This window comes from Erpetoichthys calabaricus, chromosome 17 (genome assembly GCF_900747795.2).
Source record: "Erpetoichthys calabaricus chromosome 17, fErpCal1.3, whole genome shotgun sequence".
In the NCBI taxonomy this organism is placed as follows: Eukaryota; Metazoa; Chordata; class Cladistia; order Polypteriformes; family Polypteridae; genus Erpetoichthys; species Erpetoichthys calabaricus.
In genome coordinates this window covers 58,722,687-58,749,216 of record NC_041410.2, presented here as the reverse complement: position 1 = coordinate 58,749,216, position 26,530 = coordinate 58,722,687, and positions in this window count along the sequence as shown.

Below are 26,530 nucleotides of genomic sequence, written 5' to 3'. Positions count from 1 at the left end.
TTTTGACTGCTACCACTGCTGCTGTAAATTCTAATCTCGGTATGGTGACAGGTTTTAGTGGTGCCACTCTTGATTTCCCCATTATAAATGAACAATGTTTCTCATTTTCTTTATTAGTCAGAAGGAGGTAGGAAACAGTACCATACCCATTTTCTGAAGCATCTCCAAAATGATGTATTTGTGCAGTCATTATTTGACCAAATCCAGGCAGTTTAATGCACCTGTTTACATTGTAATCCACAAGTAGCTGCAAATCGTCCATCCATTTTTTCCATTGTCAGACATACTTATCCTCTACTTCTTGATCCCATGCATATTTTTCTTTACACAGTTCTCTTAGAATAAGTTTAGCAGGCAGTATGAGTAGTTCATGAGCTTTGAGTAGTGAGAAAAGCACTATATAAATGCAAAGAATTATTTATTATTATTAAAAATCCAAGTGGGTCATATATTGAACTGACCACTGACAGAATACCATGTCTTGTAGCAGGCTTATCTTGCAGCTTTACATGGAACTTGAAACTGTCAGTCTGTGTGCACCATTGAACACCTAAGGCTCTTTCAACTGGTAGCAAATCATGGCTTAAATCTAAGTCCTTTTGATCTATTGCCCTGTCTTCTTCAGGAATGGAAAACAAGAGTGCTCTATTATTACTTATCCATTTTGTAAGATGAAATCCTCCCTTTAAGCACAGGGCTTGAAGATCTTTGGCCAATTTTATGGCTTGTTCTTCTGTAGCAACTGACTTTAAACAGTCATCAACATAGAAATTATGTAGCACAATGTTAACTGCTTCATCTGGAGCTGTGTCTCTTGCATCCTCTGTTGTTCTTTGTAAGGCATAAGAGGCACAACTCGGTGATGAAGTAGCACCAAAAAGATGCACTGTCATTTTGTATTCCTCTAGTCCATTGTTAAATTACCTTCAGGCCACCACAGGAAATGAAGAAGATCAGTGTCTTCTTCTGGAACATTGATTTAATGTCTGCCATGAAAGTTATTGGTTCATCTTTGAATCTTGTAAGAACTCCAATGAGTGTACTAGTTAAATCAGGTCCTTTCAGCAACTGTTCATTTAGGGAAAAACCTTGATAAGTGGCTGTAGAGTCAAAAACCACTCTGATCTTATTTTTCTTTGGACGATATACCCCATGGTGGGGAATGTACCACACCCTCTCTTTTTCAAGGGTATGCTGTTCAGTGGGTACCTTGATGGCATATCCTTTGTCTGAAATGTCTTTCATGAAAATTTTGTAATCCTCATGGAATGTTGGATACTTTGAAAGTTTACTTTTAAGCCCAATATTACGTTGTTCTACAACACAACGATTGTTTGGCACTTTAAGGGTCTCATCTTTAAAAGGCAGATTAATGCAATAGTGTCCATTCACTAGCCTGGCAGAATTTGAGGCTATGCACATGAATTTAATGTCTTCCTGTGACATTTCTTCCTTGTCCTCACAACTGCAATCTGGAGAGTCTGTATTGTCACATGATTGACTGAATAACTTTGCAGTCTTTCTTTGTCTGAGCCCTTTATCAATCCATTAACAATCCACCCACGGAATGTTTTCACAGCATAAAGTCCTTCATCTTCACTATGTGTGATTTGCCATGGCTCCATGACTTTACGTGCAATTGTACTTAATAACAACAATATTAATAATAGAATTGTAATTACAATATTATTGCTTTGGTCAGCATTTTTCTGGGGTAGATGCACGTCTTTTAGATAAGACAATTTCTTGACATCTTCTTGCATAGGGATGCTCTCCCTTTTCACAGGTTTAGAGTTCACTGTGTACACTTCTGGTAAATCAAAAACTGTATTTTCCTCTATCCCACAGACTTGTAATTCCGTTAAGACCGTACACTTCACTAATTTCTATTTACTTTGTTTCTTTCTACAGTGCTGATGTAGACGTGAGACTTTCTTCCAAAAAGATTTAACTGCTCTTGCAAACTTTCTGTGCAAAATGTAGCTGAGCTGCCAGAGTCTTTTAGAGCATATATTTCTACACATGTTTTACTCGTTTCAGACTTAACTTCAACTGGAGTCACAGCTAAGACACACTCTTTACCGGCCCCGGTATCAGTACAAGTCTCTAATGGTTTCACAGAAATATGGGCAGAAATAATGTTCTTCTCTTCTGACTTAGCGTTCTCCTCTTTGGGAGGTGTGGCTTTATCGTCGGTGCCTTTTTCCTTATTTATATGCAGAATTAATGGATGTAAATGAGAGCATATTTGGCATTTAATCTTTTCTTCACAGTCTTTACTAAGATGTTCTTGTTTAAGGCACTTAAAGCATAAGCCCTTAGATTTCAAAAAGTCAATTTTGCTTTCATACCTTAATTTTTGAATTGCACTGCATTCGTTAAGATCGTGATTTTCACTGCAAAAAAGACAGTGCTTACCGCTTGTACGTCCAGCCGTCTCTGCCGTTTTAACTGAGGAGTCTGTATCCCTTTTTTCGTCAGCAGCAGAAAAGTTTGTAGCAAAACTGCTTTCTCTCAGGTCGCCTTTCAACGATACTTCTCTTGATCAGTCTTTTCCTTTTCCTTCTCGAGGGTATGGCTTTGTAGAGCTGAGCCGCACACAGGGTTCAAAGCTGATGTTGTCTGTTCATCCAGAAAGTTCACTGGTTCGGTGAGAGGGGCTCGTCTGTTCTCCGTACTTTCAATACTCTGAACTTTGCATTGCCACGGTTCTAGTAGGTCTTGAGGAAGTTTGGAGACTATAGTACGAAGGTTATCATTATTTTCAAATTGATGTCCACTTTGTAAGTTGGGCATAATGTTCGTATATCCGCCAAGAAGGTTCGCATAATCGTTCAGACCTAATCCATTGTTTGGCTTTATTTACGGCCACCCTTTGTCTTTTCTCATTTATGCATCTGCTTTTGGTAGCTGGTTTCCATAAAGACTTTCGAGTTTCATTCTGGCTTTTTGGTAACCTTCTACCAGTGACAAGTATTTAGAGTTTTTAACAATCTTTTGAGGTGAACCTTTAGTAAACTGTGCCATTAAGTCCAATTTATCTCGTGGATTCTCTATCGCCTCATCAATATCTCGGTCAAATGCTCCAATAAAATCCTCATATTTCAAGGGATCGCCATCAAATATTGGAATCTTTCTGTATGGCACATAAGGCACTTGAGTTTTATACTGTTGTTCTTTCAGTTGATCGTGACACTGTTCATAATGCAATTGTTGAAGAGGTGCTGGTGCTTTATTTTGTTGATCATAAAGCGGTTGCTGAGGATTGTTTTTATTTTCATTTTTGTACGGTAAGTCAGAAATATTTGCATCATGTGGTTTTGCATTTCTCACATCTATTTTCTGAGGAACATTATAAGGATCCAGTCTATTTGGACTGCGATTGCGTCCTTTAAGAGCTGTCAATTTTGCATCGGATTCTGCGATAGCTTCTTCCAACGCCAATTGATCTCTTTTAGCTTTCAGCTATGCTTCTTCAAATTCTCTTTTGGCTTTCAGCTGTGCTTCCTCCGTATCTAGAGCCTGTTGCCTTTTTTTGTTTTCTGCTTTAGCCAACAGCACAGCATATGCTGCGTCTTGAGATCTGATGGCACTACTTGAAGTAGCAGCTGAAATTGCGCAACTTTTAGTTTTTGCAGAAACTGCAAGGGAAATGTCATCTTTCGTTCTGTAATCCTTAACTTGGTTAGCATAAAAGTCAGGTTGCTGGTTGAGGCTTTTATTTTGGCGTACTTCTGATATCCAATCCATTAAATTTTCCTAAAACGTGTGTATAGTTTTTATTTTAGCATCAAAATCCCTTTGTATCATTCTCCGTGTATCTTCGTTGCTCTGGAAGGATAAAAGTTTATCATTTAACCTTTTGTATTCCAATCTCAAGTTGTAAAAGTCATTCTTGATAATTGATTCTATAGGTTCACAGTTAAATCCTTAAGTTGTAAACCCTTTATGATCTTCATCATACTAGATATTTGTTTGTATTTTCTGTCTTTCATTGACTGAAGATTAGTTGTCACAGAATTGAACAGCTTTCTGTCGTCTTGGCGATTGTCCTTTATGATGTTGTGTTCAACGCAACTTTCACTCCCAATGCGCAGACTCTCGTTCGGCATATGATGTTCCCTCTGGCTTCCAGATTCAGACGCCATGACGATCCCACAAGGCACTTAAGCTCCTTTTTAATTTATACAGTCTTGCGAGGAGCACTAGCAATTCTCAAATATGTCCTACTCCGATCAAAGACAAAGATTAAAAGTACCTGTCAAGTCTTTCCAAGTTGTTGTTGTTTTCTTTCGTCGCAGTCCGATTTCAGGCGTAGAACACAAAGATTATTTTTAATCCAAGGCAATTTTCAAGCTTTCAGTCTTAGGCAGGTTTCAATCCTAGGCAGGTTTCAATCTTAGGCAGGTTTTAAATTTTATTGTAGCCGCCGAAGTATAAGGTGAGATCAAGCACGGGTAAAACGTGTGCCAAAAGAAATCTCTCAGTCCAAAAGTTTGTTTTAAAAATATTTAGTAACAGTTAAAAGCAAATAATCCACACAAGAATAAAGAAAAAAGTAGTTACATACATAGAATAAAAGGCAAAAAAAAAGGAAAAATGTATCTTCCCTAAACTTAGCTTTTCTTGAGAAACTTAAGTTATTTCTGCACTTAAAAGTTCTTTACTTCTTCTTCTTTACTTAAAGATTCTTAACCTCTTCTGTACATAAAGATTCTTAACTTCTTCTTCTGTACGCTTTAAACGTATGGCTCAACACTTAAATAAGTGCTGTTTTACAAGTTACTTTACACACTGAAAAGGCCCGTAGGCCCATAGGCACGTAGGCACATGCACAGGCACGGTTTAAAACCATGTGCCTTCTACACCTTACACATGGCAAGGCTGGTCACTAACTGAGAATGAGGTTTAGTCAGAGCAGATAGAAATATCTAGAATATACCAATTTTACTCAGCCTATGGGGGTTATAGGAACCTCCCATAGATTATGCTTTGTCATCTAGTAAAATACTGTATTTATGAATCTTATAACTATGAAAATGGCTCTTACAATAGTAATGATGTTTAGTTGCTTTTTGTGTAGATATGCTGTAAATCAACAATGACCACATTTGTCTGCAGAATCAGAGGGCAGCAAATTCACATGTACAAAATGTTGGAGCCTTCTTGAAGACATCTGAAGTCTGCTTCAGCTCTTGAATTGTCAGGCTTGCTCTACAATTTTCTTTATTAAAAAAATGCACTGAACACTGCCTGTCTCTGTCCTGATAGATACATAACCTGCTGCTAGCAAAGGACACAATATGCTCCATTCAATGCTGGCTTTCTGCCACTGTCTACTGGCAGAAGAAAGTTTTGCAGTTAATAAGCCCATTTGGGACATGCCTGCCTTATCACACAGTGGTAATTCCACAGATGCCAGAGCCTTTTTAAAGTGAAGAACTATATATGAAGGAGCAGAATTTTTAAGCTACATTCAGAAGAGCATTCAGATCTTAATTTTTGGCTAATTTGACAGCCTTTTTTAAAGTGAATAACTGCACAATTGTATAGGTATAGATTCCGAAGGACTGGCCCTAAGGCAAGTTAACCTGGTCAGTTTAATGTCAATTTTCAAAGTATTCAAAAAGTAGTACAAGAATTGTTCTGTCAAAAAGGGTGATAAGAATAATTGATGACCCATACGCCCCACCCCCAAATTATGAATTATGAAACTTAGGCCACCTGCCCCCAAATTATGAAACATATGCACCCGGGGGTGACACATGACTTAATTTTTAAAACTAGTTTCAAAACTAATGATATTAAGAAACTATAAAAATAACAGGAGACTCATTAAAATATACACTTCTCTTGCTTGTAATACATAGCCCAGCAAGTATCTATCTTTTTAAAATTCACAAGACAAGTTATTAAACTAAAATAATCATCTCCTACTTCTTCTCACCAGATTCAAATCTAATAATACGAAGAAAATATAAATTATAAATTATAGGATTCTCTATAAAATATGCATATCTCATTTTTTCTTGATAATGAGATCAAGGAAAATTATTAAAAGTCATAAGATTAAAATAATTATTTCCTACAAACAAATAGGCATCCTTTACTGTTAAAGTATGCACCCAACTCTTGGCGTGTACTAATTCTAGAAAACAGGACACAATTAAAGATTTTAAACTAAAACATACATCTCCTACTAACTAAGCATGCATCAGTTAAAGTTAAAAACATACAGTCATGATTTGTTATAGAAATTCAAGCCACAGGAAGCTGGCGTCTTTAGTATTACCTCGGCTCTCTCTAGGGAGGTGCCCTGAGCCCTCACAAAGTGCTTTCCTCCCCAACCCTACTTCCACTCCCCACAGCCTATGCATTAGGAAGACATGTCACATAACTTTAGAGCACATAAGAACAAGTCAGACATTACACTCTGATTTCAGATTGGACCAGCTATTTACTCATAAGCACAGTGCTCTTGGACATTGGCTTGTTTCTTAATTATTTTTTTCTTTCCCTCTTCATTTTTACATATATGTACATAATATGCTGAATTTGCATTTAACATACTTAATTGACTAGAAATTTATTTTGGTGCCCCTGCCTGTGTTTCAAAGCTGTCTCTGTTAGACACACAAAAAATAAATATCCATTTATAATAAATAATTTTTTTCTTAATGTTTATTTATTAAGATCTTGTTTGTGTTGCATGTCATAGCAAAAAAATAGCAGCTGTCAAAAAAGCAATGTGAGCTTAAATGATTTACTATGGTGAGGAAAGAAGTGGCATATCTGAGGTTTTAAGTCTAGGATTAGCTGTTAACCCATACTGTCAAATTTGTGACACCTGGAGATTAGTTTTTACTATATTTTTGCTTTGTTTATTATAAAAAATATATACATACCACATACTTAGTTGTCAATTATGAAAAAAAAAATTGAGATTTTATTTCTTTCTAGAAACTATTTAGAAAACAGCATGTGATACCATTTCCCACCACATAATGGCAGCATTTTACCTTGTACATAGAAGCTCTGTAATCAGTGCCACTTTGCTTTTTTATTTTAGTGATATTATTGTGTACAAAAAGTCTCTTTAGGAAATACATTTACTTCATCATATGGTTTCTAACAATATTACTTGGCTAGATAATTTGCATAATGTGTCTAGTTTAGTGAATGCAGGGTGATTAAGAAGGACATTGTTTTTTATCTATAAGATGAATTTTTCAAAGAGCAGTATGAAATCACAGTGAGTGTATGCACATTTTCTCTGTCTCTACATGATAAATATGTATGTAAGCTTAATGCTGCAATGGCACTTGACAAGTTATATCAGCCAGGGATGAGTCAACAAAAGAATGAGCTGGCTGTACATCATCAATTGCAAGAGCACCTATAAATAAGGCAACTCTGCACAGTTGCATGCCCTTTTTCCAACTAGTGAGGCAAAAGGCAAGCAGTCCTTTTAAGGACAGTGAACCACCTCAAACAGTCATGTAAACTACAGATAATCCATCCATTGTGGTACTCAACACTGATGCTACAATACATAATAACATGACTCTGCTGGACATCTTACCTTGTAAAAAAGTGAAAACAGTGAACGCCACACCACTGCTTCATTGTAAATGTCTCAATTTATTTCCTCAGCTTAGGATATACTCTCTGAGAGACATGTCTTCATCAAGCACTAGGTAGACAACTGCTAAAGTGTAGCCATGATCCATGAGAATTTTGTGATCCTCCTCCTCACCCAGTGTTTCATCCTCCATCTTGAAAGTGGAACGGAAAAATCATTCCACTCAAATAACGCAGGAACAGCTCCCTTCTTCAACAGTCACTTCCCTGTCTCAGACCTTGGCTTGCGAAAATTCTCTTTTTAAAATGCCGGCTACAGACTCGGGTATGGGGACTAACCGTAAAGCTTTCTCTCCTGATAGCGATGATGCATTTAGATCAGGTTTCCATATCAGAGGGAAATGTATGAAAACTAAGTACCTTGTTGTACTTACAGGAAGCTCAACATAAAGGTACACCACAATGTTCAACTGTTGAACTATCTGTACGCTGAAACTTAAACTTCTTTTTCTCAGACACTCTGAATACTAAACAAAAAACACACCTGCATGGACAGCAGTATGGACAACAGAAGTGACTGAGCTGGCTGATATTTCACCAGAAATATGTCAGCACTTCTGTGTGAATATAGCCTATTTACCTTTTAAAAATCCCAATCACCTTGTAAATGTGTGTAAGTTGTAAATGAGTGGACACTTGGTGGCACTATTGCTCACCTTTTCCCCAACAGACAAACACACTGGACACAAGTTAAAAGCACTAAGAAGTAATTTTATTTCTTCTTTTCTCTGATATAGTGCCTCCAAAGCACCCCAGCCACATTAAACACAAATAAATTCACAATAATTAAACACAATACTCTCCTCCACCTCCCAGCAAGCTCTGTCACACTCCCTCCCAACTCTGGCTCCCTTGCTGGGTCTCCAACAGTTCCTTATATAGTCCTTGACCCAGAAGTGCTTCTGTTTTTCCGTCCCTGTGACTTGCCAGCACTTCCGGGTCAGACGGAGAATCCCAACTCTTTAATCAGCCCGGAAGTACTGTGGGGCTTCCAACCTCATGACTTCTAAGCACTTCCGGGATGCAAGGGAAGCCGGCCGTCTGTCACAAAGTGAACATGCCTCTAATGCCACCCTGAAACATCCATAGATGGACATGCTAATCTGCCTCTTAGATATGCAATCATGATGCTGGAGAATTTAATTGGCTGGCAGAGCAGACTTCCTCCTGATGCATAGTCACCTCTACCTTCATTCAAGAGGATCTGGCTGCACTCCGCAATATAAAAAAAGTGTGAAAGAGTGAAAAATCATGTGCAACATTATAACACCTCTCCTCTACATTCTGGGGTAAGGAAAAGGTATAAGGAGCCAGTGTCTGGGCGGGTAGCTGTTATTTCTTGGCACATGTAATGACTTGACGCTTTTACAATGAATAGCAGAGGCCATATGAAATACTGAGGTTTCAGCCAGTTATGTTACCAATACGCTTAGCCATCCCTTATGGTACCATTACGTCTATCAAAGCTACTTTGCCTCAAAATAAATGAATCACAGGGCGAACCAGGTCACCACATCACAACACTCATCAGTGCTTGAACACCTGTTTCTGGTTACACTCCCGGGTGGGGCTGAAGATTCGTTCAGCTGGGCTCAGGGACCCATGCAGCGCCCCCTGGCGGCCACCCCAGATCCCAACAGGGCTGTGGAGAACTCCATCTCCCATGGAGCCCTGCGGGAAGCTGAGGCACCACCGACAGCCAGGGAGGCTGCCACCAAGCGTCCCGGGGGAGGTATTGAGCAGCCCATGGTTGCTCCCCCGGAACATACGTTGAAGGGGCGTCCTGGCCGGGCATAGGACCCGGCCATTTGCCACACCCCAAACACACACCCTTTTTTAAACACCAATCTCCAATCCCTCCTCCTATCCCGGGTCCTTCCCCCCCCTTACCACCTCAATCAATACCCCGCTGTCAGTCTTCTGTGCTGTACTCTGTCCACCCTCAATCGGACCTAACAGTCAGTCAAAAAAAAAAGGCTTCTACCTGGCTGGGACACTACAATATTCATCACTTTTGAGGTGTAATATGTTTGTCACATCCATGCCCATTATAATAATGACTTGGAATTATGTATTATTATGCAAACAAGTCATCATTTACCTGGTCTGGCTGCATTTCCCTACTTGATCAAGGGTGTTGTCATTTCCCAGTACCTCTGAAATGTTGCATACACATGGGTTGGATTTGCCTCTAAAATATACCTCTGTTCAGTTTTCTTTTATAAATCCTGATGATTGTGTGAGAAGTTGCATATACACATTTCAAGCGTCTTTCTGTGCGTATGCAAGGTTTTTAAATGAAGCCCCTGCAGATTAGGTTAAGTGCTGTATATGTGGGTATTGTATGTGTGTGAGTTGGCTATGAGATAGACTGGTATATTAGACAAGACTATTTCCTACTTTGCGTACAGTGCTACCAAGTTTGACAATGAGAGGAAATAAAATGTTCAAATCTGCAACAATATAAACATTATCACGTGCTCCTACTGGGGTGAACAAAATCTTTGACAGTGCAACTTCCAGGAAATTAAAATGTTGTGCAAGAGAGGCAAAATTATATATAGACAGACATACATTCAAATTTGCCTGAGGAGTTTCCTAAGAAAATTAACTATTGATTTTTTTCTTTGACTTATGGAGGTGTAAACATCTCAGAAAACTGCTAACATTACAAGGCACTCTCATGGGAGTAAATATGAAACATCAGAAAAGTCTCCTTATTTTACTTAAAGAAACACTTTTAAAGCTTCCGCTGCCTGTTTATAATCTCTTTCTTTTACTTCTGGGTACAAATGAAGCAAATCTTGAATTAATTTCCTTTTCTGGAAAAATATATTAATCAGGAAACTCAATGTTTTATCACTGACATACCAGTGGATTCTAAGCAAGTCACCCAACATGTTTTTATGCACTTCTTATTTGGAGTTTTTTTTTGCTTTATTATAATTATGTGTTTCTGTAATTTGTCTTCATGTCCATTACATCTGTTACTGCATAGTAGATGTATTAATAATTTAGGAGTTGGCCTAAGAAACCAACTGCAATTTGATAAGCAGGTTTCTTAATCTGCCTCTGTTCCCAACCAGTAGAGAATAAACCTCTGTTATGTTATTCATATAAATGTATTTATGATGATGAAAGGCTATATATAAGCAGTGTGCATGATATTTTTGTATAACATTGTTTAGGTTTATAGGCTCAGAGTGCTCTAACAAGTTCATAAGTATAGCTCTACAACAGACTTTAAAAAATTTTAATTGCATAATGCACACTCATAAAGATACTTTAAGCACACATAAAGCAATTTCAAACTGAATGACATCATGTAATGTGACTTGGCAATCATGCAACACCTCATGGCAATGAAAACCCAACACAGCAGTGCCCATGCCAAAAACAAAACATTATGGTGGCAGAACAAAAATATTAAGAAAATAATTATTTAACTACCTGAGCCATGACATAGCCCCTCTTTCTCAATATGTGGACAATCTAGCTTTAATATACAGTATATTGAGAATGGATAAACTACAACAGTCTAGGAACATCTTAAAAAGGAACCCAAGATTGTTCCTCAGGGCCATATTTCTGCAATTGAACCAGATATTTGACTATAGGACCACAATGACACAAGTAAAAAATTCTTTGATATTCATATTAATTTTCACCTTCCACCTGCACCAGGGATGGAGGTGAAACAGGTTGAAAATAAGAACTGGAACTGACAGATTTAAAGCTAAAGACATGGAAAACAGGATGAATTTTTAAATGGATAGGAAGCACCAATTTGTAAGAAACTGAGCGTACTTTTTAAAAATACTCCATGGACCAATACACTTGTCACTAATATTGTGCAAGTTTACGGGATAAAACCTTCAAGGAGATGTCCTGCATTGCAAGCCACACCTTCTGCCCTACCCTAAACTTGGGGCTAGTTTTCTTTTGTGATCTGTGAATGGCTGGAACTAGAGTGCAACATTCACAGGCTGGATCCTGTCCTGGATAAATTTTGGACAATTTTAAATGAGATAAATGTGATCAATGAACAATTTTAAGTTGAATGATTGAATGGTTTGTGTTTATTGAGCAAGAGTCCATGTTAAATGAAAGATAATTTCCCTACTGTACCCTAGGATCTTTGAAGGGAAGAGACTTTAATATGTTTTTATGTACATATTATTGATGTTCTGTCTGAGTGTTCAGCTTTGATCAGGATTTCTTCTGGTATAGAAATGGGTGGAAGGTGTGGAAAATTGGGTAGGATCATTTTAGCAAAGTTTCTAATTTGAAAGTAGTGAAAAAAATGTGTTTCAGGGAAATTAAATTTGAAGCGTAATTGTTCATAAGATGCGAAGTCATTATGTCTATATACAATTTTCTAAGTGTTTTAATCCTGAACGTTTTCCAAAGATGACTATAAATGCTATCTAGGTTTAAGAGGGTAGAAAAAGGTGATTATCATGTAAAGGTGCAAAAGGTGACCATCTGTTCACTTCTTGTTTGATTTTTTTCCATGCTGATAGCAAAACTCTTTTGAAAAGATCTTTATATTTATTTGTGACATTTAGCCATAGATATTTAAACTGTTCTGATAAAATAAATGGATAGCTATCCAGTATAGTATTTTGTGCTAGACAGTTCACTGGAAAAAACACACTTTTATTCAAATTGACTTTGAGTCGAGATATCTCTTGAAATTCTGCTAGTGCATTACAGACTACTGGTAAGGATGTTTGTGGGTTTGATATACACAGTGCCATACCAACTGTATATAGTGATATTTTCTGTTCAAGTCCTTCTCTGATAAGCCCCTTTAGCTTTAATGCATTTCAAAAGTGAATGACCAATGGCTCAAAAAGCAATGGCGACAGAGGGCATTGTTGTCAAGTACGAGGTTCTAGTTTGAAGTAGTTTGAGATAATGTTGTTGATATAGATAGAGGCTTCTGGACTGGTATAAAATAGTTTTATCCATGCACATATATTTGGGCCAAACACAAATTTGTGCAATGTGATGAATAGGTAGTCCCATTCCAACATGTCAAATGCTTTTACTGTGTCCAAAGATAATAAGACCTCTGATGTGTTAGATTTTATAGGTGAGTATATTACATTAAACCAACCTTTAAACCAACTTTTAAAGCACTTTCTCAATCCTTCTATCTAGAAGTTTGGAGAGCATCTTAGTATCATTATTCAGAAGTGAAATTGGTCTGTATAGTGCATATATTTTTCTTTGGAAAGATTATAATTAATGTTTGGTGAAAAGTTTGAGGTAGAATATTGTTGTCTAGCTTCTATAAATGTTGGTGGAGCTAACTTATTTGAACATTTTTTATCAAATTTCACTTGGTAGCCATCAGGGCCTGTTGCTTTCTCACTTTGGAGGTAGCTTGGAGTGAACCCGCATCGTCACACCGACAGGACACAGAATACATTACATTCATGCATATTACAGCTCTCTGAACAATTTAAATACTAAGATGTATACTTGATATCATTTTCATAATGATAGGAATTAAAGCATGTATTAAATATGAGTGCATGGTGGCACAGTGGTAGCAACGAGCTGGCACCCCATCCAGAGAGTGTTCTTGCCTCCCGCAAGATGCTTACTGCGCCATGCACAACCTCCGATGAAATAATTTATTGCGGCAGTACTGTCTGTCTCAAATGTACTAAACCCCAATTCCTGTCCGTCCTTTTCTTTCTCCAAGTAAGCAATCTTCACACAATCATCTCTGTAATAGATGTCAAAACATCTGTAAGTTTAGAACGCAGATTCTTCAAAACTTTTATGGAACATTGAAATATCTTTGTAGTGCATGTTTAATTATTCTATCTATCTATCTATCTATCTATCTATCTATCTATCTATCTATCTATCTATCTATCTATCTATCTATCTATCTATCTATCTATCTATCTATCTATCTATCTATCTATCTATCTATCTATCTATCTAGTGTTGCGCCAATCCCAGCAAGCATACAGCACAAGGCACTGTGTCCTCACATGTTTAATTATTAACAATATACATTATTTAAATGAAGTTAAAAATGTGTCTGTATAATGCAATAAATCTACTTTACTGCATTTCATCCTAAAAATGATATAAAGAGCTGCAAGAAGATATCGCTTGGAAATCGATAGAAGCCATTTGTCATCATATGTAAATACGCACTTTATAAAGTGTCTCAGATTGTGCAATATTATAACTGTAGTGCAAGTTTACAGTAAGGTGATTGTACTTATAAGTACAAACAGTTCTACTAGGAGCACTTGATGGACTGATTGAGAGCGTTTATAGGTCTTGGGACGCAACTGTTTCTGAACCTCGAGGTTCATGCAGGAAAGGCTCTGAAGCATTTGCTGAATGGGAGAAGACTATGTGCATGGCTGAGGCAGCATGTGCTTTAAATTTTCTGCAGGGTAGATGCTGTATCCTGGTAATCCTCTGTGCTGTCAACACAGCCCGCTGTAGAGCTTTCCGATCAGCTGCTGTATTGCTGTGATTCCCTATTCAGATACAGTGGGTTAAAATAGTCTTGAGTGGTGCATTGAGAGTAATCACACTAAAGCAGCTATGGTATTTGGAATAGTTTGGCCATTCCACGGACCTTTATATTGTTACAGATGGATTACAATCAGATGCCTTAAATTTATAAATGATATGCGGCATGAAAATAATAGCCTCAACACAAAGAAAAAGGTTTGAGACACCCACCCATATACTTGAGCCCTGGCTGCTGCAAAAGGCAAATTAAGTTACAGAGATATGGACAGGTTTAAGTGCAACACTTGACTGACTGGAAACAGGAAGCGGTGTGGGTTTTAAGGTGTCTGCCAGGAACTGATGTCTTCAGGGCCAGGGCCAGAAGTGACATCATCAGGGCTGGAACCAGAAGTGACGTAGCCAAAGGTGGAAAGTGATGTCTTCAGGGCCAGAAATGGAAGTGACGTAGCCGGAGCCAGAAGTGACGTCTTCAGGGCTGGAACCAGAATCAGGCAGAATTTCCCATTTTTAATCTGCAGAGATAAAAGAGAAAGGATTAGTGTGCCCCGCCACCCCCTTGCCTGGAACTACCTTCAGTTTGTTCTTTTAGCTGCCTCATAGTCAAATGTGTGTGACACGGCACACCCCTCAGTTCAGACCCATTGGGTCGGGCATACCTGACCGAGAGGTCGTGACAATGAGAAAGGGCATCGGCATTGCTTTGCAGGACTCCCTTACGATAAATAACTGAAAACTGGTATGGCTGCAGGTCTAAAAGCAGGTCGAATCCCGGTGCAGAGCCATCCACTGTAAAGGCGCATGGTCTGTTACCAGGGTGAATTCACGACCCAAGTTAGTTCCTCAGCTGAGTAATCGCAAATTTGATCAGTGGGGCCTTCCGCTCCTCGGCCGCATACCTGGTCTCCTGGTCCAACAGTTTCTGACTTAGGTACATGATGGGGTGTTCAGTACCATTGACGCTTTGGCTCAACACACCACCAAGACCTGTGTCTGAAACGTCTGTCTGAAGGATGAAAGGTAAAGAAAAGTTAGGAGTTATGAAAACTGGAGTTGACGTTGTTTCAAGTCACTAAATGCAGCTTCTGTTTTATCATCCCATACCACATGATTTGGTTTCCTTGTGAGATTAGTCAAGGGTGCCATCTCTCAGAGAATCAGGGTACAAACCACCAATAGCAGCCCGCCAACATGAGAAAGGCTTGGACCTGCCTCTTGGTCATTGAATGGGGCCGATTCCATATGGCAGCAACTTTGGAACACTGTGGTCACGCTGTACCCCGGCACACTAGGTAGCCCATATATTTTAGCTTCGATTAATCCAAAGAAGCATTTATTTGGGATAATGTGGAGGCCAGCTTCTCCCAACGGCTGTAACACAGCTTGTACCTGCTGTAGATGTTCCTTCCAGGTGCTGGAATAGATGACAGCATCCTCCAGGTAGGCAGCACTATAGGAGTAATGGGGACGAAGCACTTTATTCACCATATGCTGGAAAGTCGTGGGTGCCTCATGTAATCCAAATGGAAGGACATGATACTGCCAGTGCCCACTAGGGGTGCTAAATGCAGTCTTTTCCTTTGTGCAGTCTGTTAAATGAACCTGCCAGTGCCCCTTCATCATGTCAAGGGTAGTCAAGAATCTGGCTTGTCCTAGCCGCTCGAGGAGGCTGTCCACTTGCGGCATTGGATATGCATTTAATTGCGAGACTTGATTAAACCGACAGAAGTCATTGCAAAACCTCCAGCTCCCGTCAGGGTTTGCAACCAAAACTATAGGACTGGAACAGGGATTATAACTCTATTACAACTAAATCCATCATTCATTTGATCTCCAGCTCCACTGCCAATTACTCCTGATTTTGCTACAATGTCATGTGCAATCAGGAGAGCCTCCTCCTCCCAACCCTCTTTTAGAATACCTAATATTCTGGAGGTGATGTAGTCGGAGCCAGAAATGATGTCTTCAGGGCCGGAAGCAGAATCAGGCAGAATTTCCCATTTTTGATCTGCAGAGATAAGAGATTATTGCACCCTGCCACCCCCTGGCCTGGTGTGGAACCAGCTTCAGTTGGTCCTTTTAGCTACCTCCTAATCGCATATGTCTGATAGCAGTTAATTGCAATGTATTTGATAAAACCGCGTCTGGGATGTAAATCTAAAAAGAATGGGAAACCACACAGGAAGAGTAGCACTGCTTGATGCTTGGTGATGCCAGCTTGCATAACCGAGTGAAAACTATGCACAGGGTAAGGCTTGCGTAAGAATGTGTGTGGCTTTACGCCAAGTTTAGTTTTTATATATCTTGAAGTGAGTGTGGAAATGGGTGTACGCAACATTTTTGTGTGTAAGCACCATTTATACATGAGGCCCCAGGTCTGGATTTAAAATATGTCCATCATCTACATTAGGTGCATAGATATTTATCAAAATTAGCTCACATTTGAATAAATTACGCATTACCATGACATTTCACCCTTCAGGATCACATACTACATGTAGGTGATCTATTATAGGTGTAGTACAGGTGCAGACATGAATAACTTTCAGTTTGTCAAAAGATTCTTGTGCTTCAGAAGTCCAAATAAATATGTTATGAATCCTTTTTGTCAATAGGGTAATTGGAGAGATGAAGGGACTAATTTTTTTTAATAAAATGACTAAACATTTTTAATACCAACAACTCTCTGTATCAGTTTTATACTTGCTGCCATATTATATTTTAAGCTCTATTGAAAACTGGGATATCTCCGTCATTAATTCCTCAAAGGAAATTTCATAACACAGAAATAGCATAGAATCTTTATAAAATTCGAAGTTTAGGAAATAACTTATGTTGTCTAAGACATCCAAAACCTCTTGTACATGTTACATATGAATATAAATTAATAAAAAAAAAGTATATCATTTTTTTATATACTTAATATATACTTAGTATATCATTAACCCAGCCACAGGGGATGCACAAACCAGTATGTTTCTTCGTGCTGGTCCCAAGCCCGAATAAATGGGGAGGGTTACATCAGGAAGGGTATCTGGTGTAAAAATTTTGCCAAATCAATATGTGGACAACAATGCAAATTTCCATACCGGATCGGTCAAGCCCCGAGTTAACAATGACTGCCACCAGTACTGTTAGCCAACAGGATGCTGGCGGAAATTGGGCTACTATTGGCCCAAGAAGAAGGAGAAGAAGAGGGGGGAGGCGTGTCAGGAGGCAGGAGGACAGGAGGAAGGTAAAGAGAGTGGAACTGAGGGTAGCAACTTTGAATGTTGGCAGTATGACTGGTAAGGGGAGTGAGTTAGCTGATATGATGGAGAGAAGGAAGGTTGATATATTGTGCGTGCAAGAGACTAAATGGAAGGGGAGTAACGCCAGGTGGATCAGAGGTGGATTCAAATTGTTCTATCATGGTGTGGATAGGAGGAGAAATGGGGTAGGGATTATTCTGAAGGAACAGTATGTCAAGAGTGTTTTGGAGGTGAAAAGAGTGTCAGACAGAGTAATGATTATGAAGCTGGAAGGTGTGATGATGAATGTTGTTAGTGCATATGCCCTGCAAGTTGGGTGTGCGATGGATGAGAAAGAAGATTTTTGGAGTGAGCTGGATGAAGTGATGAACAGTGTACCCAAGGGACAGAAAGTAGTGATTGGAGCAGATTTCAATGGACATGTTGGTGAAGGGAACAGAGAAGACGAGTAGGTGATGGGTAGGTATGGTGTCAAGGAGAGGACTGTAGAAGGTCAGAGGAAGTGGATTTTGCCAAAAGGATGGACATGGCTGTGGTGAATACGTATTTTAAGAAGAGGGAGGAACATAGGGTTACGTACAAGAGTGGAGGAAGATGCACACAGGTAGATTACATCCTATGCAGACGAATCAATCTGAAGGAGATTGAAGACTGCAAAGTGGTGGCAGGGGAAAGTTTTGTTAAGCAGCATAGGATGGTGGTCTGTAGGATGACGTTGGAGATCAAGAAGAGGAAGAGAGTGAAGGCAGAGCCAAGGATCAAATGGTGGAAGTTGAAAAAGGAAGACTGCAAGGTTGAGTTTAGGGAAAAGGTGAGACAGGCACTGGGTGGTAGTGAACAGTTACCAGACGGTTGGAAAACTACAGCAGATGTAGTAAGGGTGACAGCAAGAAGGTTGCGTGGCATGACATCTGGACAGAGGAAGGAAAAAAGGGAAACCTGGTGGTGGAATGAGGAAATACAGGAGAGTATACAGAGGAAGAGGATGGCAAAGAAGTGGGATAGTCAGACAGATACAGAAAGTAGACAAGAGTACAAGGAGATAAGGCACAAGGTGAAGGAGAGAGGTGGTGAAGGCTAAGGAAAAGGCGTATGATGAGTTGTATGAGAGGTTGGACACTAAGTAGGGAGAAAAGGACCTGTACCGACTGGCTAGACAGAGGGACAGAGCTGGGAAAGATGTGCAGCAGGTTAGGATAATAAAGGATAAAGATGGAAACGTACTCACAAGCGAGGAGAGTACTTTGAGAGGCTGATGAATGAAGAGAACGAGAGAGAGAAGAGGTTGGATGATGTGGAGATAGTGAATCAGGAAGTGCAATGGATTAGCAAGGAGGAAGTAAGGACAGCTATGAAGAGGATGAAAAATGGAAAGGCCGTTGTTGCAGATGACATACCTGTGGAAGCATGGAGTTGTTTAGGAGAGAGGGCAGTGGAGTTTTTAACGAGATTGTTTAATGGAATCTTGGAAAGTGAGAGGATGCCTGAGGAGTGGAGAAGAAGTGTACTGGTGCTGATATTTAAGAATAAGAGGGATGTGCAGGACTGAAGTAACTACAGGGGAATAAAATTGTTGAGCCAAAGCATGACGTTATGGGAAAGAGTAGTGGAAGCTAGGTTAAGAAGTGAGGTGATGATCAGTGAGCAGCAGTATGGTTTCATGCCAAGAAAGAGCACCACAGATGCAATGTTTGCTCTGAGGGTGTTGATGGAGAAGTATAGAGAAAGCCAGAAGGAGTTATATTATGTCTTTGTGGACCTGGAGAAAGCATATGACAGGGTGCCTCGAGGGGAGCTGTGGTATTGTATGAGGAAGTCGGGAGTGGCAGAGAAGTATGTAAGAGTTGTACAGGATATGTACGAGGGAAGTGTGACTGTGGTGAGGTCTGCGGTAGGAGTGATGGATGAATTCAAGGTGGAGGTGGGATTACATCAGGGATTGGCTCTGAGCCCTTCCTTATTTGCAACAGTGATGGACAGGTTGAAAGACAAGATTAGACAGGAGTCCCCGTGAACTATGATGTTTGCTGATGACATTGTGATCTGTAGCGATAGTAGGGAGCAGGTTGAGGAGACCCTGGAGAGGTGGAGATATGCTCTAGAGAGGAGAGGAATGAAGGTCATTAGAAACAAGATAGAGTACATGTGTGTAAATGAGGGGGAGGTCAGTGGAATGGCGAGGATGCAAGAAGTAGAGTTGGTGAAGGTGGATGAGTTTAAATACTTGGGATCAACAGTAGGCCTACAGAGTAATGGGGATTATGGAAGAGAGGTGAAAAAGAGAGTGCAGGCATGGTGGAATGGGTGGAGAAGAGTGTCAGGAGTAATCTGTGGGTATCAGCAAGAGTGAAAGGGAGGGTCTACAGGACGGTACTGAGACCAGCTATGTTACATGGGTTGGAGATGGTGGCACTGACCAGAAAGCAGGAGACAGAGCTGGAGGTGGCAGAGTTAAAGATGCTAAGATTTGCATTCGGTGTGACGAGGATGGATAGGATTAGAAATGAGTACATTAGAGGGTCAGCTCAAGTTGGACGGTTGGGGGACAAAGTCAGAGAGGCGAGATTGCGTTGGTTTGGACATGTGCAGAGGAGAGATGCTGGGTATATTGGGAGAAGGATGCTAAGGATAGAGCTGCCAGGCAAGAGAAAAAGAGGAAGGCCTAAGAGAAGGTTTATGGATGTGGTGAGAGAGGATATGCAGGTGATGGGTGTAACAGAACAAGATGCAGAGGATAGAAAGGTATTGAAGAAGATGATTCACTGTGGCAACCCCTAACAGTAGCAGTCAAAAGAAGAAGAAAGGAAGAAAAAAAAAGTATATCATTGATGTATTGGAGTACAGAAACACCAATTAGATTGTGAAAAGAATCATTAACAAAATATTGAAAAAATGCCAGTGCAGCATAATAAAGAAGTAAAGAAGTTCTTGATGCAGAGTCCAAAATTTAACATTTAAAATAGTGCACTCTAAAAACCCCTACCTAAGTTGAATGTCATCGACAGCCATAAAGTCTGGTTGTATTTTTAGGGGAAATACAAGTATTTGTAAATCAGTTACAAGTTGCAAGCTAATAAAAGCTTCCACATTCCCTGAAGCAATAAGAGTCTGACAGCAAGTTTTTAGACAGTAATGTGCTGCAACTGCTGTAAATTGTATGGTTGACTGTTGATTTATTGGATAGCTTAGGGCACATAGAAAGATAATTAGCTGTGTGAACACAATAGAATCAGCACCCCTCTTCAAATCTCTTCTTATACTCCAAAGTGATTATTTTCTGATTGTTTTACTGTCATTTTCACAAAATGATCTTTCTGAGATTGCATTGGAGAAAATGTGACTGCCTATCCTACTATGTTATTCCTAGTGTACATGCTGGAATTTAAATCTCTTAACTTAACTTTTATAGTTTGTGTGGCAGATGACCAGGGACCTTGCCCCACCGGGACACCTGGATCAGGGAAGGACCAGGAAAGGGGCAATATCTCCCCTGGGTGCAAGAGGGCAGCCCCCCTGATTTCCACCAAGGACCATGGATATGGAGCTGGGAAGCTCAACCCTGTGGGGGTCCGTGGCCAAACCCAGGGGGTGCTTGGATGGTTCCTGAGCCCTGGAGGACAGCACTTCCACTGCTCCAGGAATGGTGTACGCCCAAAGTGCTTCCAAGTGCAAGGGCAGCACTTCCGCCGCACCAGGAAGTGCTGCTGGAAGACCATCACCGAGCACCTGAGCACATCCGGGGAGTGATAAATGGGGCCACCTCGCTCCCTTCGAGGAGCTGGAGTCGGGAGGAGGAAGATGGAGCTTGCGAGAGAGGAGTGAAGGAGACCGAAGAGAGACAAAGGACTAAGGAGTCGTGCGTGAGTCACTGGAACCACTGTTGTAAATAGTGTTGAAAATAAACCGTGTGTTGTGGACATTGGTGTTGTGTCTGTCTGTGGCCAGGCTATCTGTTACATTAGTTGTTCATTTTTTATTTTTTTAATCTGCTAAAGTTAACCCAAAAATGAGATCTATCTTATCCTATGTTTCAGAGTTTCTGTTCTCCTTTAGAATAAAATAAGATAGAAATATACAGTATATATATATATACTAGCAAAATACCCGCACTTCGCAGCGGAGAAGTAATGTGTTAAACAGGTTATGTAAACATATATATACATATACAGTACATATCTACATATACAGTACATATCTACATATACATATATAAACATACATATACACATCCACATATACATATATATACAAATACAAATTTACACATCTACATATATATATACATATGCACATATATATACAGTAATCCCTCGCTATATCGCGCTTCGCCTTTCGCGGCTTCACTCCATCGCGGATTTTATATGTAAGCATATTTAAATATATATCGAGGATTTTTCGCTGCTTCGTGGGTTTCTGTGGACAATGGGTCTTTTAATTTCTGGTACATGCTTCCTCAGTTGGTTTGCCCAGTTGATTTCATACAAGGGACGCTATTGGCAGATGGCTGAGAAGCTACCCAACTTACTTTCTCTCTCTCTCTTGCGCTGACGTAGGGGGGTGTGAGCAGGGGGGCTGTTCGCACACCTAGACGATACGGACGCTCGTCTAAAAATGCTGAAAGATTATCTTCACGTTGCTATCTTTTGTGCAGCTGCAGCTGTTTCCTGAAACGACATGCTACACGGTGCTTCGCATACTTAAAAGCACGAAGGGCACGTATTGATTTTTTTATCTGTCTCTCTCTATCTCTCTCTCTCTCTCTCTCTCTCTCTGCTCCTGACGGAGGGGGTGTGAGCTGCCGCCTTCAACAGCTTTGTGCCGTGGTGCTTCGCATACTTAAAAGCCAAACAGCACTATTGATTTGTTTGCTCCTTTGAAGAGGAAGATATGTTTGCATTCTTTTAATTGTGAGACTGAACTGTCATCTCTGTCTTGTCATGGAGCACAGTTTAAACTTTTGAAAAAGAGACAAATGTTTGTTTGCAGTGTTTGAATAACGTTCCTGTCTCTCTACAACCTCCTGTGTTTCTGCGCAAATCTGTGACCCAAGCATGACAATATAAAAATAACCATATAAACATATGGTTTCTACTTCACGGATTTTCTTATTTCGCGGGTGGCTCTGGAACGCAACCCCCGCGATGGAGGAGGGATTACTGTATATATATATAAACATAGACATACATATATACATACATACATTGACATATATATATATATAGCAAAACACCCGCGCTTCGCAGCGGAGAAGTAGTGTGTTAAAGAGGTTATGTAAACATATATATACATATACATATATACATATATACACATATCTACATATACATATATATACATATATACATATATATATACAGTATATACATATACACATCCACATATATATACATATATATATATATATATATATATATATACATATATATATATATATACACATATCAACATATATATACACATACATATACACACATACATAAACACACACATATACATCCATCCATCCATCCATCCTCTTCATATATACATATATACATAGTGCGTTGTAACACGGGCTGTGATTGTTACATGGGAGGGAGATGACAAATCACAGCTTCCCGCTTTCTAATCGGGCCTGTGATTGGTGCTTTGACGGATGCCCAGATCCCACAGTATCTCCCCTTAGGAGTGGCGTTAGGCAAGTGTAATTGAATAGCGGTGCTGCAAGTTTAGCTTTACACCTGTTTTTAAGGCTTATTGACTGAAAGGGGCTTTCATGAAAAAACTTAAGGACGTAAAAATAAAGGTATATATTTCTGTTTTATTTAAACCTTTTAAGTTTGTATGCGGGCGGCATGGTGGCGCAGTGAAAGGTGCCAGTTAGGAGACCCGGGTTCGCTTCCCTGCATGGAGTTTGAATGTTTCCTCAGGGTACTCCGGTTTCCTACCACAGTCCAAAGACATGCAGGTTAGGTGCATTGGCGATTCTAAATTGTCCGTGGTGTGTGGGTGTGTGTGGGTGTGTGTGCCCTGCGGTGGGCTGGCACCTTGCCCGGGGTTTGTTTCCTGCCTTGTGCCCTGTGTTGGCAGGGATTGGCTCATGTATTTAGGATATAGCGGGTTGGATAATGGATGGAAAACTGGACATTTGTATGCATAGCCCCATTTGCCCGTTTTCGTTTTTTTTCTTTCTTCAGTAATATTTCAGCAAACCCGGAGCTTGTCAGTTCAAATCCTGGTACTGACACCACTGTGTGACCCTGAGGAAGTCACTTCACCTGCCTGTGCTGCAAAAAACAAAAGTAATGTAACAAATTGTACCTCAGATTTTGCAAGTTGCTGGAATAAAGGCATAAGTAAAATAGATAAATATGTATTATACACATAGGAACTATTCATTTATTTTCAGTTAAGTCATCTGCAGCAAACTTTTATAAATGAGGGTTTCTCATTTTTCGATAGTGCAAACTGTTTCTTCTTCATTGACGTTTTCTCTTGGAGAGCTTTTTTCATTTCATTGACAATTAAAGCAGCAGCTGCCAAAATATGTAGCTTTCTTATTAATTTTTCAACATTGAGTAAAATAACTTTATAAAGTAACATAAAAGATTTAAATACTGGTTATCCTTTTACTCTAAAATATTACTAAAGAGATACAAAAAAAGTAAAATGCATATGTTCTTTTTCTTTAAGGAGATTAAATATTACTGAAGAAAGAAAAAAAAAACTAAAACAGCCAAATGGGGCTATGCATACGAACTTAAAAGGTTTAAATAAAACAGAAATATACACTTTTATTTTTACTTCCTTAACTTGTGGAGGGTGTATCCTGTAGCAAAGCCCTAACTTTTTTCGTGAAAGCCCGTTTCAGTCAATAAGTCTTAAAAACAGGTGTAAAGATATTGACAATAAGCTACGCAAACCCACCAAGACATGGAATCGTTTAAATCAAGTATCATTACATCTTCCTTTCTTAAAGAGAAGTAAGGCAGTACTTATAAGCTTACATATATATATATATATATAGACATACATACATATATATATATCTATATCTATATATATCTATATCTGTATTAAGGATCAGTTTTTTTGTGAAGCAGCCTTAACACAGCTTTTCCGCTGTTTTATAAACGAATGCCAAGGAAGGAGCCTTTTTATTAAATGCAAGGGTTCTTCGCTTTTTTTTTCTTTCTTTTTTTACGATTGTTATAGTTCTGTTTGCATACCACGTTGTCAGTTCAGCACTCCGGTTGTAATATGACCAAGCTGTGCAAGCACACTCTTGAGAATGCAACGTATAGTTGTACAGGAGAAAAGCAATCTTGCCTGAAGTCAATGGCAACCTTTTGTAGGTCTATGAACTTAATTTAAACTTTAGGTTTACACGGTGCTTTCTTTCTGAAGTACCTGCACTCATGAATATGTCTGTATGCGTCAGTCGCTCAAATCCCCGCGCTTCGATTGTTTGCTGATTCAACTGGCGTCTGCTGTGTAGGCTCCGATTAATGAATGTTTTTGACTTAAATCAGAACCCCCACCCCACCTGGCAATCACTCCCTTTTCACCACAATGTGTCAGAAGGCACAGCGCGCATCCTGACCAAGTGGGGCATCAGAATAGCACACAAACCCACGAACAATCTGCACACGGTCCTGTTTAATGCTAAAAACAAGAAATCAACAGCAGAAACATGAAACGCAGTTTATAGTATTCCATGCAATTCTTGCTCAGCGGTATACACAGGACAAACGTCAAAAAGAATCTCAACACGTGTACAGGATCATCGCAACGCCGTCAGAAGAAAGGACGCACTATCTTTGATCTATGCACATACTAAATCGACAGGACACACATTCAACTGGGATAATGTAAAAGTAAAATTTAAGGCCAGTACTAAAAGTGCCAGAGAGTTGGCCGAGTCTTGGCTATCAAATGAAAACGCCATCAACAGACACTTGGACATAAATCCAGCATATGCCAACTTAAGAAGAACATGTACATAATAAATAAACTATACAAACCCCCCCCCCTTGATCATACGGACTTAGTCACCCCCCCCCCCTTAATTTGCTACTATATATTGCCTTTGATTCTTGTAAGTCTAAGCATTATCCTCTGATGAAGACCCCTGATAGGGGTTGAAAGCTCAGGAATAAAAACTATTTTATGATACGTGATTCTTTTTCTCCCTTTGTGGATCTCCGGCTGCAAATATGCAAACCGTATCACAGACCTTCTCTTCCATATATATATATATATATATATATATATATATATATATATATATATATATATACAGTATATATATATATATATATATATATTAAAATGCCAGAACAAAGTCCTGGTAGTTAAATTGGACCACACATGGCAAAGTCTATCTGTATTTTCAAGTCTACACTTCAGTAAAATACTGTTTACAGAGGAAGTGAGTCAGGCAAATAATCTAGTTAAAAGATGTGACTGTGGTAAAACTCTACCTTTAATTGTAGTCAACCAAGTCACATTGCTTGTGAATGCCATCTTTCTCTGGTACAGTCCTACCATGGCAGATGTGTGTTGTTCCCTTGTTCTATCTTAAACAGAAAAAAAGATCATTTTCATGTATCCATAGGATTAATTAGGGAAGAAAAAGTTGCTTTACAGAGCCCTGGCAGTGATCTGTGTATAATCCAGTGAGATTTACTGCAGAAACTGAGCTGTAAAAGAATTGGGGTAGACATTCATTCTCTCCCTGGCAAAGTTAAAAAAATATAACAATGTACTACTTCTTTTGAAATATAGGGAAGAAATATGTAGGATTTGGTTGGCAATTTCCAACATTTGTCCATGACTTATGTTAACAGGGAAACAAAATAGTCTTTTCCTTCAGATCCTTATGTTTGTCAAGAATCATTATCTCTTGCTTCTTTAAAGACGGAGAATGTGGAGAACATCTTGTCACTGCTGAAGAATGTTCAAAAAGATAAGTTAAAAATTGAACTAGATTTGAATAGTGAAGAGTCTCCTACTTGAGAATTAGAATGAATTTAAATTAGTAATCAATTAATAAAAAGTTCAGAATTAATTGGTAGCTAATTTGAAATAATTACCATTTCATTATAATTGGTTGGAATTAGAACACTCTAGATGAGAACAGGCCA